Source organism: Bos taurus, chromosome 1 (assembly GCF_002263795.3).
Source record: "Bos taurus isolate L1 Dominette 01449 registration number 42190680 breed Hereford chromosome 1, ARS-UCD2.0, whole genome shotgun sequence".
NCBI classification, from domain to species: Eukaryota; Metazoa; Chordata; class Mammalia; order Artiodactyla; family Bovidae; genus Bos; species Bos taurus.
This window is the reverse complement of record NC_037328.1, coordinates 138,268,341-138,288,698: the sequence shown is the minus strand read 5'-3', so window position 1 is coordinate 138,288,698 and position 20,358 is coordinate 138,268,341. Positions and strand designations below refer to the sequence as shown.

Here is a 20,358-nt window from a genome sequence, read left to right as displayed (position 1 = left end):
TGGTGTGCTGTGATTCATGGGATCGCAGAGTCGGACACGACTGAGCGACTGAACTGAAATGATGGCTGATTTCGCTTTGTTGTACAGCAGAAACTAACACATCATTGTAAAGCAATTATACTCCAATTAAAAAAAGAATATAGGCAAATTTTGGTTTGTCACTGAATCTGAAGCAGAACTATCACTTCTTCTCTGCCCTCTTTTAGGTTTCCCATCATGCTTCTGTTAGTTACTACCCTTCTTCCACCTGCTGCCATAACGTTCAAGACGTTTGCTCTCTTTAGGGGCAGAACCACCCTGGGGTGGAGGATGAGTCAGGCCCAACAGGGCTCCAGGCCCCGCCTCCTTGGGTGGGCACGACTGCTAACATAGGCTCTGCTTCTTCAATCAGTGTCATTTCTCATCACGGCAGTTGCAGAATTCTGTTTTAACCTTTTCAGAAGGGATCCCAGAGGAAGGAAGACACAGTGAGACATAAATATAAAAACACTATTTTCCTCTCTCTCCCTGCCATGAAGCTGGCTTATATGACAGCTCTGATGCAGCTGACAGAGGAATGCATCTTGGTGAAGAGTAAACAGATCAACTGCTCTGCAGAAAAGTTGAGACAGAGGCAGGGTTCTTGGTGTAAATCAATAAGGAAGCCTTGACAGACTGGTGAGAGAGCAGCAGCTCAAAACCATCTACAAGCCAGGAGGCCTTCTCGAGTTCTTAAGCTCACAGTGGAGTTTATCATCTTAAAATGTTTAAGCTTGATAGATGGTCTTATCAATGCCCTTGTTTACAGAGAAGGAAATTAATTAAAGAGAAGGGAAGTGACTCCTACAAGTTCATCCAGTACAGGATGGAGATGAAGTCCAGGTTTCCTACCTACCTAATTTCCAGCTGAACACAAAATATAAAATTACAATAATTGCAACACATATAGTGCTTACTATGTGCCAGAAACTGTTCTGAATACTTTATCCAGATTCATGTATTACCCAGAACAATTTATCATTATGCCCATTTTACAGATGAGGAAACCAAGGCACAGATAGGTGAAGTAAGTTTTCTAAGACTACACAGCTAACAATAGGTAATCTTTGAATGAAAAGAAGTTAAACTTCAGAGTTTGCTCTAACTGGTCATTTCATGTGAACCCAAGCAATTTGTTTTTATGGTCTCTAATCCTGTACAATAATCTTGAAGTGACAATATTATTGTTATAATTTACAGATATTAGTCACAGGGTTCAGTTCAGTTCAGTTCAGTCGCTCAGTCATGTCTGACTCTTTGTGACCCCATGGACTGCAGCACTCCAGGCTTCCCTGTCTGTCACTATCTCCCGGAGCTTGCTCAAATTCACATGCATCACGTTGGTGATGCCATCCAACCATCTCATTCTCTGTTGTCCCTTTCTCCTCCTGCCTTCAATCTTTCCCAGGATCAGGGTCTTTTCAAGGAGTCAGTTGTTCACATCAGTGGCCAAAGTATTGGAGTTTCAGCTTCAGCATCAGTCCTTCCAAAGAATATTCAGGACTGATTTCCTTTAGGATGGACTGGTTGGATCTCCTTGCAGTCCAAGGGACTCTCAAGAGTTTTCTCCAACACCACAGTTCAAAAGGATCAATTCTTCAGTGCTCAGCCATCTTTATAGTCCAACTCTCACATCTATGCATGACTACATGGAAAAACCATAGTTTCAACTAGATGGACCTTTGTCAGCAAAGTAATGTTTCCACTTTTTAATATGTTGACTAGGTTGGTCATAGCTTTTCTTTCAATGAGCAAGCACCTTTTAATTTCATGGCTGCATTCACCATCTGCAGTGATTTTGGAGCCTCCAAAAATAAAATCTCTGTTTCCATTGTTTCCCCATCTATTTGCCATGAAGTGGTGGGACTGGGTGCCATGATCTTAGTTTTTTGAATGCTGAGTTTTAAGCCAGCTTTCCCACTCTCCTCTTTAACTTTCATCAGGAGACTCTTTAGGTCCTCTTTGCTTTCTGCCATAGGGGTGGTGTCATCTGCGTAGGTTATTGGTATTTCTCCCCACAATCTTGATTCCAGCTTGTGCTTCACCCAGTCTGACATTTCACATGATGTACTCTGCATATAAGTTAAATAAGCAGGGTGACAATATACAGCCTTGACTCACTCCTTTCCCAATTTGGAACCAGTCTGTTGTTCCATGTCTGGTTCCAACTGTTGCTTCTTGACCTGCATACAGATTTCTCAGGAGGCAGGTAAGGTGGTCTGGTATTTCCATCTCTTGAAGAATTTTCCACAGTTTTTCTGTGATCTACACAGTCAAAGGCTTTGGTGTAATCAATAAAACATTTGTTTTTTGGTATTCTCTTAACTTTTTTGATGATCCAACGAATGTTGGCAATTTGACCTCTGATGCCTCTGCCTCTTCTAAAACCAGCTTGAACATCTGGAAGTTCACAGTTCATGTACTATTGAAGCCTAGCTTGGAGAATTTTGAGCATTACTTTGCTAGCCTGTGAGATGGTGCAGTTGTGCAGTAGTTTGAACATTCTTTGGCATTACCTTTCTTGGGATTGGAATGAAAACTGACCTTTTCCAGTCCTGTGGCCACTGCTGAGTTTTCCAAATTTGCTGGCATATTAAGTGCAGCACTTTACCAGCATCACCTTTTAGGACTTGAAATAGCTCAACTGGAATTCAATCACCTCCACTAGCTTTTTTTTGTAGTGATGCTTCCTAGGGTCCACTTGACTTTGCATTCCAGGATGTCTGGCTCTAGGTGAGTGATCACACCATCGCAGTTATCTGGGTCATGATCTTTTCTGTATAGTTCTTCTGTGTATTCTTGCCATCTCTTCTTAATATCTTCTACTTCTGTTAGGTCCATAACATTTTTGTCCTTTATTGTGCCCATCTTTGCATGAAATATTCCCTTTGTATCTCTAATTTTCTTGAAGAGATCTCTAGTCTTTCCAAGTCTATTGTTTTCCTCTATTTCTTTGCATTGATCACTTACGAAGGCTTTCTTATATATCCTTGCTATTCTTTGGAACTCCGCATTCAGATAGATATATCTTTCCTTTTCTCCTTTGCGTTTACCTTCTCTTCTTTTCTCAGCTATTTGTAAGGCCTCCTCAGACAACCATTTTGCTTTTTGCATTTCTTTTTCTTGGGGATGGTCTTGATCACTGCCTCCTGTACAATGTCACCACCCTCCAACCATAGTTCTTCAGGCACTCTATTAGATATAATTCCTTGAATCTATTTGTCACTTCCACTGTATAATCATAAGGGATTTGATTTACATCATATCTGAATGATTTAGGTGTTTTCCCTACTTCCTTCAAGTTAAGTCTGAATTTTACAATAAGGAGTTCATGATCTGAGCCACAGTCAGCTCCTGGTCTTGTTTTTGCTGACTGTATAGAGCTTCTCCATGTTTGGCTGCAAAGAATATAATCAAACTGATTTCAGTATTGACCATCTGGTGAGGTCCTTGTGTAGTCTTCTCTTGTGTTGTTGGAAGAGGGTGGTTGCTATGACCAGTGTGTTCTCTTGGCAAAACTGTTAGGCTTTGCCCTGCTTCATTTTTTATTCCAAGGCCAAATTTGCCTTTTACTCCAGGTATCTCTTAACTTACTACTTTTGCATTCCAGTCCTTTATGATGAAATGGACACCTTTTTGGGGTGTTAATTCTAGAATGTTTTGTAGGTCTTCATAGAACCATCATCATTACTGACGGGCATAGACTTGGATTACTGTGATGTTGAATGGCTCGCCTTGGAAATGAACAGAGACCATTTTGTTCCTGTTGGGAGAGCTTCCTTTTGGGAGAGACTGACTGTAGGGGAAAGAGTCTTGTTCTGATGGGCAGGACCATGCTCAGCAAATCTTTACTCCAATTTTCTGTTGATGGGTGGGGCTGTGTTCCCTTCCAGTTGTTTGACCTGAGACCAAACTATGGTGGAAGTAATGAAGATAATGACAACCTCCTTCAAAAGGTCCTGGGCATGCACTGCCACACTCAGTGCCCCAACCCTGCAGCAGACCCCTGCTGTCCCATGCCAGAGACTCCTGGACACTCACAGGCAAGTCTGGCTCAATCTCTTGTAGGGTCACTGCTCCTTCCTCCTGGGTCCTGGTGTGCACAAAGTTTTCTTTGTGCCCTCCAAGAATCTTTTCCCCCACTCCTGTGTAAGTTCTGTAATCAAATCCCACTGACCTCCAAAGTCAAATTACCTAGGGGTTCTCAGTCCCTTCTCCAGATCTCCAAGTTAGGAAATCTGCTGTGGGTCTTATAATTTTCTTAACAGTGAGAGAATTTCTTTGGTATAATTGTTCTGCAGTTTGTGGGCCGTCTGCTTGGTGGCTATATGGTGGAGTTAATGGTGACCTCCTCCAAGAGGGCTTATGCCACAGAGTGTGTGACCAGGTCTCCTACACCTAGAGCCCTTGCCACTGCATCAAGCCACTGGTGACTTGTACTTCCACAGGAGACACTCAAACACAGTTCTGGCTCAGTCTCTGTGGGGTCTCTGGGTCCTGGTGCACACAAGCTTTTGTTTGAGCCCTCCCCTCTGAGCTTCTCTAGCGCATATGAGGTTTGATTTTCAATGTGATTTCACCCCTCCTTCCATCTTGCTGGGGCTTTTCCTTTGCCCTTGGACATGGGTTATTTTTTCTTGGTGGGATCCAACATTCTCCTGTCGATGGATGTTCAGCAGTGAGTTTTAATTTTGGAGTTCTCACAGGAGAAGATGAGCGCATGTTCTGCTGCTGCTGCTGCTAACTCGCTTCAGTCGTGTCCGACTCTGTGGGACCCCATAGATGGCAGCCCACTAGGCTCCTCCGTCCCTGGGATTCTCCAGGCAAGAGTACTGGAATGGGTTGCCATTTTCTTCTCCAATGCATGAAAATGAAAAGTGAAAGTAAAGTCACTTAGTCGTATCCAACTCTTAGTGACCCCATGGACTGCAGCCCACTAGGCTCCTCCGTCCATGGGATTTTCCAGGCAAGAGTACTGGAGTGGGGTGCCATTGCCTTCTCCACATGTCCTTCTACTCCACCTTCGTAGGCTCCACATTGGTTACAGGCTTAGAGAGATTAAAGACTTGACTAGACATATAGAAAGTGACAAAGATGGATTTTATTTCTTTTTCTTGTCCAATTGCTCTGACATGGACTTTCAACATTATGTTGAAAAGAAGGGGCAAGAGCAGGCATTCTTGTCTCATTTCTAATCTTGGAGAAAAAGCTTTAACATTTTCACAGTTGAGTAAGATATTAGCTGTGGGCTTGTCATATGAAGCCTTTATTATGTTGAAATAATCTCTAATTTTTTGAGCATTTTTACCATGAAAAGTTTTTGAATTTTGTCGACACAGAATTGCTAAAGCAATCTTGAGAGAAAGAATGAGGCTGAAGATGTCCCTTCCTGATTTCAAAATATATTATAAAGCCATAGGAATTAAAACATCATGGTACTCCCATAAAGACAGATCTGTAGGCCAATGGAACAGAATAGATACCCCAGAAATAGCCATGCATGTATGGTCAGCTGATGTTTGACAAGGTGTCATGAATACACAGTGGGAAAATGTAGTTCCTTCAACAGGTGATTTTTTGAAAATTGAATATCTCCATGCCAAAAAAATGAAATTGAATCCCTACCTTACATCATACATAAAAATCAACTCAAAATGGGTTGAAGGCTTAACCATGAGACTTGAAACTGTAAAACTCCTAGAAAAAAGACACAGGGGAAAATATTCTTGACGTTTGCCTAGGCAATGATTTCTTGGCTATGATACCAAAAGCACAAGCAACAAAAGCAAAAATAGATAAGTGGGACTACATCAAACTCCTACAGGAATTATAAAAATCTTCTGCATAGCAAAGGAAACCATAAATAAAGTGAAAAGTATCCTACAGAATGGGAGAAGATATTTTCAAACTGTATATCTAATAAGGGATTAATTTCCAAAATATATAAGGAAATCCTACAACTCATTACCAAAAAATTCCCCAATAACCTGATTTAAAAATTGTCAAAGAAATTGAACAGATGTTTCTCCAAAGAAGATATACAAATGGCCAACAGGTAGATGAAAATATGCTCATAGTCATTAACTACTAGGAAATTCAAATCAAAATGACAATGAGATACAATCTCATATCTATTAGGATAACAGTTATTTAAAAAATGCAAAAGATAACAATTGTTGACAAAGATATGGAAAAATTCAAGCCCTTGTAATGGTTGGTGGGGACATAAAACAATGCAGCATCCATGGAAAAGAGTACAGTGGTGGTTCCTTAAAAAATTAAAAATAGAACCACTATATGATCCAACAATCTCATTTTTGTGTATACATTCAAAGAACTGAAGTCAAGATCCCAAATGAAGATACCTTCATTCCCATGTTAACTTCAGCAGCATTATTCATGATAGCTAAGATATGAAAACAACCCAGGTGTATGACTAATGAAAATGTGGTATACCTGTACAATAGAATATTATTCAGCCTTAGAGATTGACTCAAGATGGCAGAATAGAAGGATGTGCACTCATCTTCTCCTGTGAAAGCACCAAAATTGCAACTTTTGAACAACTATTGACAGAAGGATGCTGGAACTCACCAAAAAGACATACCCCTTGTCCAAAGACAAAGGAGAAACTGCAGTGAGATGGTAGGAGGGGGTGCAATCATAATAAAATCAAATTCCTTCATGCTCAATAGGTGACCTACAAACTGCAGAACAATAATACCAAAAAAGCTCTCCCACTGTTGTGAGGGTTCTGAGTCCCACCTCAGGCTTCCCAGCCTAGAGATCTGGCAAAGGGACTAGGAATCTCCAGAGAATTTGACTTTGAAGGCCAGTGGGATTTGACTACAGACCTTTCAAAGGACCAAGGGAAACAGAGATTCCACTTTTGGGGGGCACAAACAAAATCTTGTGTGCACCAGGTCCCAGGGGAAAGGAGTAGTGAACCCACAGGAGACTAAACCAGACCTATCTTCTAGTGTTGTAGAGTCTCCTGTGGAGGCATGCATCAGTAGTGGCTCACTGTAGGGATGGGGGCACTGGCAGCAGCAGCTCTGGGAAGTGCCCCTTGGCATGAGCTCTCTCAGAGGTCACCATTAACCCTACCATAAAGCATGTAGACCTCAGGGTTGGGTCACCTCAGGCAAAACAACTAATAAGGAAGGAGTAAGCCCCACCCATCAGCAGACAATCAGATTGAAGTTTTACTGATCATGGCCCTACCCACCAGAGCAAGACCCAATTTTTCCCACTGCTACTTCCTCCCATCAGGAAGCTTACACAAGGCCCTTAGCCTCATCCATCAAAGGACAGACAGAAGAAGCAAGAACAACAATTTTCCTTTTACCAGAAGAAAAATCACATCACAGAAAGTTAACCAAAATGAAAAGGCAGCAGATTATGTCCCAGGTGAAGGGACAAGATAAAGCATCAGAAAAACAACTAAACGAAGTGAAGATAGGCATCCTTCCAGAAAAGAAAATCAGAATAATGATAGTGAAGATGATCCAGGATCTTGGAAAAAGAATAGAGAAGATGCAAGGAGTGTTTATAAACACCTAGAAGAACCAAAGAACAAACAAGCAGATGAAAAATACACTGGAAGGAATGAGTAGCAGAATAACTGAGGCAGAAGAATGGATATGTGACCTGGAAGACAGGTCACAGAATGGTAGAAATCACTGCTGCAAAACAGAATATAGAAAAAGGAATGAAAGAAAAAAGACTGTCGACAGTCTAAGAGACCTCTGGGACAACATTAAATACATCAATATCTACATTATAGGGGTCCCAGGAGGAGAAGATAGGGAGAAAAGACCTGAGAAAATATTTGAAGAAATAATTGTTGAAAAGTTCCCTAACACGGTAGAGGAAATAGTCAACTCCAGGAAATGCAGAGTGTCCCAGGCAGGATAAACCCAAGGAAGAATACACCGAGACACATAGCAATCAAATTGCCAAAATTAAAGGCAGAGATAAAATATTAAAAATGGGGAAAATGATAAAATAACATACAAGGGAACTCTCATAAGGTTATGAGCTGATTTCTCAATAGAAACTCTACAAGCCATAAGGGAATAGCATAATATACTTAAAGTGATGAAAGGGAAGAACCTACAACCAAGAATACTTTACCCAGCAAGACTTTCATTCTGATTTGGCAGAGAAATCAAAGGCTTTACAGATAAGCAAAAGTTAAGAGAATTTGGCACCACCAAACCAGCTTTATCAGCAATGCTAAAGGAACTTCTCTAGGAAGGAAACACAGAGAAGGAAATGACCTACAAAAAGTAAACCCCATAAATTAAGAAAATAGTAATAGGATCATATATGTTGATAATTACCTTAAATGTAAATGGATTAAATGCACCAACCAAAATACCTAGGCTGGCTAAGTGAATGAAAACATGTACATGTATGCATTTCTACTTATCATATCACTCTACTTAACCCCCTAAATTGTATGTAGTTATTTTATATTTTTGGAGAAGGAAATGGCAACCCATTCCAGTATCCTTGCCTGGGAAATCCCATGGACAGAGTAGCCTGGCAGGCTGCAGTTCAGGGTGTCACAAGAGTTGGACATGACTTAGCAACTAAACACTGCCACCATTTTATATTGTTAGGTTAATCATGCTTCCATTATGACTTGGAATTATCTTTTATTTTTTGTCATATTACTGATTGTGAAAACTGATAAGCATCTTTTAATATTGTGATTTTGTAACTATCATGAGTGGTCAACAGAAAATAATAGACTTCTATATCAATAAAACTATCATTTAATAGAAAAACCTGTAAACACTTTTTAAAATCCAGATGCACATTAGAATTATCTTGGAATTTTTTGAAAAATGCAAGTGCCCAGGTATTTTTTTTCCCCCAAAGCTCCAGATGTGATTCTAATGAGCATGGTGTTTTTTAAAGTATCTTTGATATTAATTTCTAATATTGATATTAGCTCCTCATTTATACGCTTTCTTCTCTGCAATCACCCTCTGTGTCTTTTCAGTCTTTTAAATTTATTGAGGCTTTCAATGGCTAAGTCAAAGATTTTTCTTGGTAAATGTCACATTGCACTTGAAAATATGTGGGTTTTTCTCAAATATCTTCTGATATTGATTTCTAACATAATTCCACAGTAGTAGAACATATTCTGTATAATTTCAATACTTTTAAACCATGAAATTTTTGCACCTTGTTTTACATCCCTATATGTGTTCCAGTGTCTTCTGGTTTATAGTCTATAAGAACTTGAGTAGAATTTGTATCCTGCTGTTGTGTGAAAATTGTATAAATCTTATGTTGATCTGGTCATAGTGCTTTTCAGATCTACTATGTCCTTCTACTTTTCTGTCTATTGATCCTATTAATTTTTGAGAGTTTGATATTGAAACTTCAGCTAAAAATCTTATCTACTTAAAAATAATTATATAGTGGAGCTATATGTAACTTTCTTCTGTATTTTCCAAGTCTCTTGTAAATGTGCTACCATAGTTTTGTAATTAAAATTTTTTTAAAGGAGTATTATTCAGCCTTAAAGAAGAAAACCTTCCCATTTGTAACATGGATGGACATTATGTTAACTGAAATAAGCCAGTTACTGATGGATGACAGTGCCTGATTCCACTTTTATGAGGCATCTATAACAGTCAAACTCAAAGAAGCAGATAATACAATAGAGGCTGCTGAGGTGTGGGGGAAATTGGGTGCTTTTGTAGTGTGTACAAAGTTTTAGTCACTCAAGTTACTTAGCTCTAGAGACCTGCTGTACAACACTGTGCCTATAGCTTATAATATAGTGCTGTGCACTTCAAAACTTGTTAAGAGTGTAGATCTCACATCACATGTTTATATCACAAAACAAGCCAAAGGGACATAAAGAAACATTGGGATGTGTAGGATCTGTCTTTTACCTTGATTCTGGTGATGGTTTCACAGGTTCAAATTAATAAAATTATATGCATTAAATATGTATAATTCTTTATATGTCAATTAAATAAAGCTGTCAAAGAATTTCAAAGTAGAGATTTTCCTTGACAATCTGGGTGGGTCTGATATAATCAGTTGAAAGACTTAAGAGCAGAATGAGGCTTCCCTGAGGGAGGAGAAATTTTGCCTTGGGATCATAACTTAACTTTAGTCCCACTACAGGGTTCCAGTCTGATCTTCCTGAGGGGCTGCTCTAGGGATTTCAGACTTGTGCAGCTAGCCCTCCACAACAGCATAAGTTAGTTTCTTGCAATAAATCTATTAATGTCTATTTTCCACTGATTCTGTTTCTCTGGTTAACCTGGCCTATGCACCTTCTCTCACCTTCTGCCTTGACATTCATACCTTCATGTGAGTTTTCAGTGACAATTGGTCTTCTTGTACTGATGGAATTCGTCAAGGCTGTATATTGTCACCCTGTTTATTTAACTTATATGCAGAGTACATCATGAGAAACGCTGGACTGGAAGAAACACAAGCTGGAATCAAGATTGCTGGGAGAAATATCAATAACCTCAGATATGCAGATGACACCACCCTTATGGCAGAAAGTGAAGAGGAACTAAAAAGCCTCTTGATGAAAGTGAAAGTAGAGAGTGAAAAAGTTGGGTTAAAGCTCAACATTCAGAAAATGGAAGATCATGGCATCCGGTCCCATCACTTCATGGGAAATAGATGGGGAAACAGTGGAAACAGTGTCAGACTTTATTTTTCTGGACTCCAAAATCACTGTAGATGGTGACTTCAGCCATGAAATTAAAAGACGCTTACTCCTTGGAAGGAAAGTTATGACCAACCTAGATAGCATATTCAAAAACAGAGACATTACTTTGCCAACAAAGGTTCGTCTAGTCAAGGCTATGGTTTTTCCTGTGGTCATGTATGGATGTGAGAGTTGGACTTTGAAGAAGGCTGAGTGCTGAAGAATTGATGCTTTTGAACTGTGGTGTTGGTTAAGACTCTTGAGAGTCCCTTGGACTGCAAGGAGATCCAACCAGTCCATTCTGAAGGAGATCAGCCCTGGGATTTCTTTGGAAGGAATGATGCTAAAGCTGAAACTCCAGTACTTTGGCCACCTCATGCAAAGAGTTGACTCATTGGAAAAGACTCTGATGCTGGGAGGGATTGGGGGCAGGAGGAGAAGGGGATGACAGAGGATGAGATGGCTGGATGGCACCACTGACTTGATGGACGTGAGTCTGAGTGAACTCCGGGAGCTGGTGATGGACAGGGAGGCCTGGTGTGCTGAGATTCATGGGGTTGCAAAGAGTTGGACACGACTGAGAAACTGATCTGATCTGATCTGATTGAACCCTTAACTTTGTCCTGGGTATTATTCTAAGCTCTGGTACTTAATCTTCACAGTAACGCCATTAGTGGGACACTATTATTGTCATCTGCACTTTACAGATAAGGAAGCTTAGACACAGAGAGAGGAATGATCTACTGTTATGGAATATTTTGGTGTTTAAACTACAACTGGCTTTGAGATCCAAGTTCTTGGGATCTGAATGTGATTCATTTCCTGGAAGGCCAGGACGAGCTAGCCATCCAAACTGTGTTTATGAAACTACATAACTGTAGCTCATCACTGCAGAGTCCTTATAGTAAATGGAATCTATTCTTCTTCCCTTGCTTTTAAAATTTTTACATATGTTTAACATTGTAACCTGTCATTTGTCCAGGTAAAGTAGGGTTCACGGCTGACTTTCTCTAGGCTCTTCGATTATACCATCCCCAAAGCTTCCAGTGCAATCTGTTTATATCTGCTTTGACGTGTCTCTGGCTACCTGATCACCACTGGTCTATATCCATGACTTGAAGGAAACTTCTGAGTATTGAGCTTTCTATCAGAGTTTAGCTCAGTTCTTGGTCACAAGCAAGAACTCAGATAAATCTGTGATGAGTTCATGAAAAAGGTCTTTCTCCTTAAGTTAAGTGGAGGGCAGTTCTCAAATCGGTCCAGTTGCCGTACTGCAAAGGGAAGGTATCATAATCAACCGGTTAATTTTTATTAAAATAGATGATTAAACCAGGTAATATGTTTTGAAATAGTTATTTATTTTGGCTATGCTGAATCTTTGCTGTTATGCGCAGTCTTTCTTTAGTTATGGGGAGTGGGGGCTACTCTCTAGTTGTGGTGGGCAGAGTATGGTGGTGGCTTTGGTAGTTGTGGCATGTGGGCTGTAGAGTGTGGGCTCAGTAGTCGTGGCACAGGTTTATTTGCCCTGAGGCAAGTGGGATCTTCCCAGACCAGACATCAAACTTGTTTCCACTGCATTGCCAGGATTCTTAACCACTGGGCCAGCAGGGAAGTCCTTTATTCCTTTTGCAACTTTCTGTTCCAAAGTCTGAGATGATCATATTAAAGTTATAAAATTACTAATTATCTGATTAATGTAACACTACTGCCTTTATTGTCTTTTGCAAGGTATCTTTACACCCCTTGAACAATTGAAATTCAATTATTAATTTCTCATGGTGATCCTCACAAGAGCATCATGAGATGGCAGGTCCGTGTTCACAGGTGATGTTGCTAAAATGCAATAAAGCAACTGCTGCTGCTGCTAAGTCACTTCAGTCGTGTCCGACCCTGTGTGACCCCATAGACGGCAGCCCACCAGGCTCCCCCGTCCCTGGTATTCTCCAGGCAAGAACACTGGAGTGGGTTGCCATTTCCTTCTCCAATGCATGAACGTGAAAAGTGAAAGTGAAGTCGTTCAGTTGTGTCCTACTCTTAGCGACCCCATGGACTGCAGCCCACCAGGCTCCTCCATCCATGGATTTTCCATGCAAGAGTACTGGAGTGGGGTGCCATTGCCATCTCCGAATAAAGCAACTAAAAGTGGCTTATTCCCAAGAATTGAATTAGCCTGTGGACCTGGGTTTATTTCTCCATACCCAGGGCCCTTTTCATTACACTACATAGCTTCATAATATACTCATGCCAGGTGCAATTTCAATGGCAGGCTTTTCTTCTTCCTTTTGTCTTTATTTCTTTCTTAATTTTTTAAAAAATTTATTTTAATTGGAGGCTAATTACTTTAAAATATTGTAGTGCTCTTTGCCATACATTGACATGAATCTGCCATGGGTGTACATGTGTTCCCCATCCTGAACCCCTCTCCTACCTCCCTCCCCATCCCATCCCTCTGGTTCATCCCAGTGCACCAGCCCTGAGCACCCTGTCTCATGCATTGAACTTGGACTGGGGATCTGTTTCACGTATGATAATATACATGTTTCAATGCTGTTCTCTCAGATCATCCCACCCTCGCCTTCTCCCACACAGTCCAAAAGTCTGTTCTATACATCTGTGTCTCTTTTGCTGTCTCGCATATAGGGTTATTGGTACCATATTTCTAAATTCCATATATATGTGTTAGTATACTGTACTGGTGTTTTTCTTTCTGACTTACTTCACTCTGTATAATAGGTTCCAGTTTCATCCACATCATTAGAACTGATTCAAATGTGTTCTTTTTAATGGCTGAGTAATATTCCATTGTGTATATGTACTATAGCTTTCTTATCCATTCATCTGCTGATGGACATCTAGGTTGCTTCCATGTCCTGGCTATTATAAACAGTGCTGCGATGAACACTGGGGTACACGTGTGTCTTTCCCTTCTGGTTTCCTCAGTATGTATGCCCAGCAGTGGGATTACTGGGTCATATGGTAGTTCTATTCCCAGTTTTTAAAGGAATCTCCACGCTGTTTTCCATAGTAGCTGTACTAGTTTGCATTTCCACCAACAGTGTAAGAGGGTTCCCTTTTCTCCACACCCTCTCCAGCATTTATTGTTTGTAGATTTTTGGATAGCAGCCATTCTGACTGGCATGAGATGATACCTCATTGTGGTTTTGATTTGCATTTCTCTGATAATGAGAGATATTGAGCATCTTTTCATGTGTTTGTTAGCCATCTGTATATCTTCTTTGGATAAATGTCTGTTTAGTTCTTGGGCCCATTTTTTTTGATTGGGTCATTTATTTTTCTGGAATTGAGCTGCAGGAGTTGCTTGTATATTTTTGAGATTAGTTGTTTGTCAGTTGCTTCATTTGCTATTATTTTCTCCCATTCTGAAGACTGTCTTTTCATGTCACTTGGTCATGATGTATGATCATTTTAATATGTTGTTGGATTCTATTTGCTAGAATTTTGTTAAGGATTTTTGCATCTATGTTCATCAGTGATATTGGCTTATAGTTTTCTTTCTTTCTATCTTTTTTTTGTGTGTGTGGCATCTTTGTCTGGTTTTGGTATTAGGGTGATGGTGACCTCATAAAATGAGTTTGGAAGCTTACCTTCCTCTGCAATTTTCTGGAAGAGTTTGAGTAAGACAGGTGTTAGCTCTTCTCTAAGTTCTTTCTTTCTTTTTTCTTTTTTTAATAACCAACTAAATCATGGACATCTGACCTCTCCCAGGGAAGAGTATACTTATGTACATTCTTAATGTTCTCTTTGGTAATAAGCACTCTAAAATTGCCCAGAATAATTAAACCAGTCAGAGCCTTACTGAGCTCATTTAAAGGTAGAATTTTAAATTGAGACCATCAAAATTAAATGCTAACAGAATCAGTAATGTAGGAATCAGACTGTGTTCTCATATTACTTAGTCCAGACCAATTTCCTAACTTCAGCTTTTTGGAAATCAGTCAATGCTCTGTCATTTTAAGGAGAGAAGGCAATGTCACCCTACTCCAGTACTCTTGCCTGGAGAATCCCATGGGCGGAGGAGCCTGGTGGGCTACAGCCCATGGGGTCTCGAAGAGTTGGACACAACTGAGCGACTTCACTTTCACTTTTCACTTTCATGCATTGGAGAAGGAAATGGCAACCCACTCCAGTGTTCTTGCCTGGAGAATCCCAGGGACAGGGGGAGCCTGGTGGGCTGCCATCTATGGGGTCACACAGAGTTGGACACAACTGAAGTGACTCAGCAGTAGCAGGCAAATATACACAACTGTATTTCAGGATAGTATGATTAAGGATTTGGGAGAATTTCATTCATAGTTTAGTACTTGGAATGGCTTCTTTTTTGTTAAAATTCAATGATAATCCTTAACACAAAATTTGTTTAATAATTTATACAGGACTATAAACATCTACAAAAAAAGAGTATTAAATACCTATTTGTTTATTTGGTGGTTGTGACTTGGGGACAGGCAGACCTTGGTGAGGGTGTCCATGAGAACACTCCTTTGATTATTTTATCATTACTTGATTGTTTTCACTCACTTCAGACTTGGCAGTAACCTTCTAACATCAACTCAGCTACTAGGATGGGAGTTAAATGTAGTTTCTCCATTTGTAATTGAGAACACTCTGATTTGGATCTCTGAGTTTGGCAGGATGGGCTGCATAGGGAGTTTAGACAGAAATCTTCCCAGTAGAGCAGGAATGAAGCCTAACTCTGGGAGATGGACACATGCAGCATCTGGATGGAGGAAAGAGTCTCTCAAATGAACATAATGTAGCTATAACCACAGAAATGCAGGCAGGGCTGGGGCCTCAACCATCTGCATCTCTGGGAGTCACCTTTGCTGGGCTAGTGGGCAGGACTAGTGGACGTCTGTCTGTCTGAGAGCCTGAGTATCTTCTGGGGACTCGACCTAAGGGGAAGAGAGAGTAAGACAACAAGATGGGCCCAGGAACAAAGAACTGCATTTTCAAGGAGTGGGCAAGGCTGCACAGAATCTGGTGACCATTGCTCAGAATTTTCCATAAGTTTAACCCCAATAGATTCATGTCTGAGTTTGAGGGAGGGAGTTGTAAGTAAAAGGTAGCCCGACAGAGCAGTTTTCACAATATAGCAGGGTCATATGTAGATCAGGAGAAGAGAGGGAGTTAGATGCACTAAGAAGCCCAGATTTGAGGATGCTGAGGGCTCAGTGTTCTTCATGCAGGGGATGTGCTGCTGGGGGCTGAGGGCAGGGGGATGGCAGGGCAGCCACAGCAGGGTGGTCTGGCAGCTTAGAGAGCACAGTCTGGGTCTCCACACACTCAGGCACCTAGGTACCAAGGCAGAAGCAGCAGCAGTGGAGAGAAAATGTTGCTGAAATCTTAGGTATCCACGGAAGATGACACCCTTTGATCTGGGGGCTAATACTTTCCATGCGCTTCTGATAGAGTGAGAGTGGGGAAGGGCCCTCAGTGGGCTTCAGGGGAGGCAGAAGCAGGAGGTGATGCACAGGAAGAGGGACAGGGCATGGCCCAAGCCAGAGGTAGCGGAAATGACATGTGGGTGAACAAATGCAAGAACAAGCTTGAAAAATTCAAGAAATAGTTGAAGGGTGACCTTTAAAGGGAAGGGAGGTCAGAGGTCCTGCTTTAGTTGATGGAGCAAGACAAAGAAAAATGTAGTCTACCACCAGTCTTTATTTTCAAATCCATACTAAATATTGGATATATCAACTTGTCTTAACTCAGGTGCAGACCCTTACATGAGTCTGTGCACAGTCATCCACCAATCCACCACCTGTTTTCCCTGCCCAGCCTGCTGACTCCACCTCAAGAGGAAACACAGAGTGTCTGGGACATGCAGTCCAGCGGCAGCGGGGAGGTGCGCTGTGTCCAGCCTGGGGGTACACCACCTTCCTTGTCAGCGCCCTGTGTCCAGACTGGTGGGACTCCCTCTAATCATGAAACCAAGCTCAGGTACTCCGTGGGAGAAGCAGCCCAAAGCACAAGTTTCCCTTCAGACTTGGGTCAGAGCCATGTACCTCAATCTGCTCCTTATGTCTTGATCTTCAGGTTCCAGACTCCACTGCTGTTGACTTCATTGCTTTTTCTTCTAAATATGCTCTTGATTTATATTTTGCATTTGCCTCACTACCTTTTCACAAATGGGGCACAGCTTCCTTTTCTAAAATTACAGAGTTGTTGGTTAAAAACGTAAGTGCCTCCAAGGGAGGAAATACCTTGACCTTGGGAGGAATTTGCTAGTGGAGTCATTCAGAATTTGATTCAAATCTCCTCTCTTTCCCTGGACAGCTGTGTAATCATCCCCAGCTCATGCTGTCTCCCTCCGCCCCCCATCAGTTTATTCATCTCTAAGGTAGGGATGATAACTCCTCTCCACTCACTAGGTTGTTGTGAGGACTTGTTAGACATTTACATGTTATTTATTTATCACCTACCATGGACTAGTAATCACGCTGGCAATGGGGAAAAGAAATGAGGGACTTAGCTCCTGTTCTCAAGATGCTGATGATGTGGCACAGGAGATGGATGTTCAAATAGAGCAGAAATGGCAAAACTGGAGGGTTGCATCAAGGGTTGTCTGGGAGTCTTCACTAAGGACAGTCAAGTCAGACAGCAAATGAGAAAAGAGCCCCCAGAGAACAGCATAGGGAAGCATGAGGGGTCTTGATCTCATCCACACAGAAAGACAAATAACTAAAATCAGACCTTTCCATGAGGTAGGGACAGATAGAGCAGGGGAGCATCTACCTGAAGGGACCACTGGAGGATGCAGGGGTACTTTCTTCTTTCTCTTGTTTACACTCAAGCCTTAATGCAACAGGAATGCAATCTAACTGAGTCTCTCCTCTCCCCTCAAATTACGTGTCCAAGCAAAAGGACAAGCCTATCAGAGCATGTCTCTGCAGGACCTTGTACTATGCTATGATGAATGCCCCAGGATGTGGGTCCTGTTGTGGCCTGTGATGCTAGTATCTGTGAGATATTGGGCAGGTCATTTCATCTCTCTGGGTTTCAGTCCTCATTGTCAGAATGACTATCTTGCACTGGAGGAAGAGTGATATAATTTTCATGTGTATGGTTTTAATATGTCTCAGTCAGTTCAGTTCAGTTGCTCAGTCATGTCCAACTCTTTGTGACCCCATGGACTGCAGTGTGCCAGGCTTCCCTGTCAATCACTAACTCCCAGAGTTTACTCAAACTCATGTCCATTGAGTCGGTGATGCCATCCAACCACCTCATCCTCTGTTGTCCCCTTCTCCTCCTGCCTTCAATCTTTCCCAGCATCAGGGTCTTTTCCAAGGAGTCAGTTCTTCGCATCAGGCAGCCGAAAGTATTGGAGTTTCAGCTTCAGCATCAGTCCTTCCAATGAATAGTCAGGACTGACTTCCTTTAGGATGGACTGGTTGGATCTCCTTGCAGTCTAAGGGACTCTCAAGAGTCTTCTCCAACACTACAGTTCAAAAGCATCAATTCTTCAGTGCTCAGCTTTCTTTGTAGTCCAACTATCATATCTGTAAATGACTACTGGAAAAACCATAGCTTTGACTAGATGGACCTGTGTTGGCAAAGTAATGTCTCTGCTTTTTAATATGCTATTTAGTTTGGTCATAGCTTTTCTTCCAAGGAGCAAGTGTCTTTTTGTTTCATGGCAGTCATCATCTGCAGTGATTTTGGAGTCCAAGAAAATAAAGTCTTTCACTGTTTCCATTGTTTCCCCATCTATTTGCCATGAAGTGATGGGACTGGATACCATGATCTTAGTTTTCTGAATGTTGAGCTTTAAGCCAGCTTTTTCACTCTCTTCTTTCAGTTTCATCAAGAGGCTCTTTAGTTCTTCTTCTTCTTTCTGCCATAAAGGTGATGTCATCTGCGTATCTGAAGGTTATTGATACTTCTCCCAGCAATCTTGATTCTAGCCTGTGCTCCATCCAGCCCAGCATTTTGCATGATGTACTCTGCATATAATTTAAATAAGCAGGGTGACAATATACAGCCTTGATGTACTCCTTTCCTGATTTGAAACCAGTCTGTTGTTCCATGTACAGTTCTAACTTGCTTCCTGACCTGCAACAGTCAAGAGTCAACTCTTTGATATGTCTAAGGAGAGCTTATTAATTTTCAGATTCCTGGGATTTACCTTCAGAGATTCTGATTTCGGTTTTTTGGAGGAGGGTCCCAAGGAACTTGATTTAGAAGCAAGCAGCTTGTCAGTTTGGATGTATGTAGTCTCTGGACACATCGAGAAACACTGGACAGAAAATTCAGGAGTCCATGGCTTGTGACAATGGTGGCAATAATTACAATTATATCCTTATAAAAGACCCTGATACTGGGAGAGATTGAAGGCAGAAAGATAAGAGGATGACAGAGGATAAGATGGTTGGATGGCATCATGGATTTAATGGACATGAACTTGGGCAAACTCCAGGATATGGTGAGGGACAGGGAAGCCTGGCATGCTGCAGTCCATGGGGTCGCAAGAAGTCAGACACAACTTGATGACTGAACAACAACATTCTGGCTTACACTCTGTGTTCTTCAAATCAATAAGAAACTTGATCACAGATGGAAAACAATATCCAAGGGCCATCCTTATTCCTTAATGGTCATTCAGTGTAGCACCACTCTAAATAGGCAGCAAAAAATCCTGAAATGTTACACTCACGAGAGCTGGACTGAGAGATGCCCAGGAGGAAGGGTGATGCACCTGTCTGCTTTATCTCGCTGGTGCATACATCTCGTCTCTTCTGGACTGCAGCCAAGCCTGGAGGCATTCCATAGTGAGGTGTGTCAGCCTTGGATGCTTTCACTGGAAATGTACGACTTTGGGAGATTCGATTAGTTCAGATAAGCTTCAGGGGCCTCCAATGCTTGTCCAAACCATTTTAACTTCACACCTCACTAGTCTTTAGGAATATTGAAAGCCCTAGAGTTGTGTGGGTGGAGTGAAGAGGCCAGCTTTGATAGCGACTTATGCCCCAAGCTTTTGTCAGGAGCTCCAACTCCATGACTGGTTACTTTGTGTTGCCTCAACCTGTTCTATACTTCTACCGAATTTACAGGTATTATATCTGTCTGAGAAGCTGATATTCAATCAGAGGACTGATGAGTAGTTGAACTCAGGAAACTTCCTTGGGTGAACTGCAAATGTGAATATAACCCCTACTCAAAGCACAGATATTTGATAATACCAGACAGTCCAATGGGCTGTTGTAGTATGATGCATACTCTTCTGAACATCTATTGAAGCACTTCTGTCCTCAAGGAATTCTGAAGTTGCAAGTGTCTCTCCTTTCTCTCTTTGGTCCCTCTGCCTCTTTTATCTATATCTCCATCCTCTATGTATTTCCTGAAACCTATGTTGGATGAGTTTGATGTATTCTATAATAGGGGCAGAAAAAGTGAAAAAATAGGTTTTATTTTTCCTATCTGATGGTTTCCTTTCATTCATTATCAAACCTTTATTGACTACTTCCAATGTGTCAGGAAATGAACTAGATGTAGTCCATGGAGCAACACACGGGGCAGATAGATGAACTGATCTCTACCTATATAAAGCTCACAGTCTAGCATGGAAGGAACCATGCTAAATGTCCATCAACAGATGAATGGATAAAAAAAGTGTGGTACATTTTTTC

The 20,358-nt window shown here is 41.3% G+C and overlaps 1 protein-coding gene across 2 annotated transcripts in view; it reads right to left on the bottom strand.

Moving 5' to 3' along the window:
• CPNE4 (copine 4) overlaps window positions 1-20,358 on the bottom strand; it is a 686,953-nt gene that overhangs the window by 57,685 nt on the left and 608,910 nt on the right. The gene's annotated exons all lie outside the window — the stretch shown is intronic.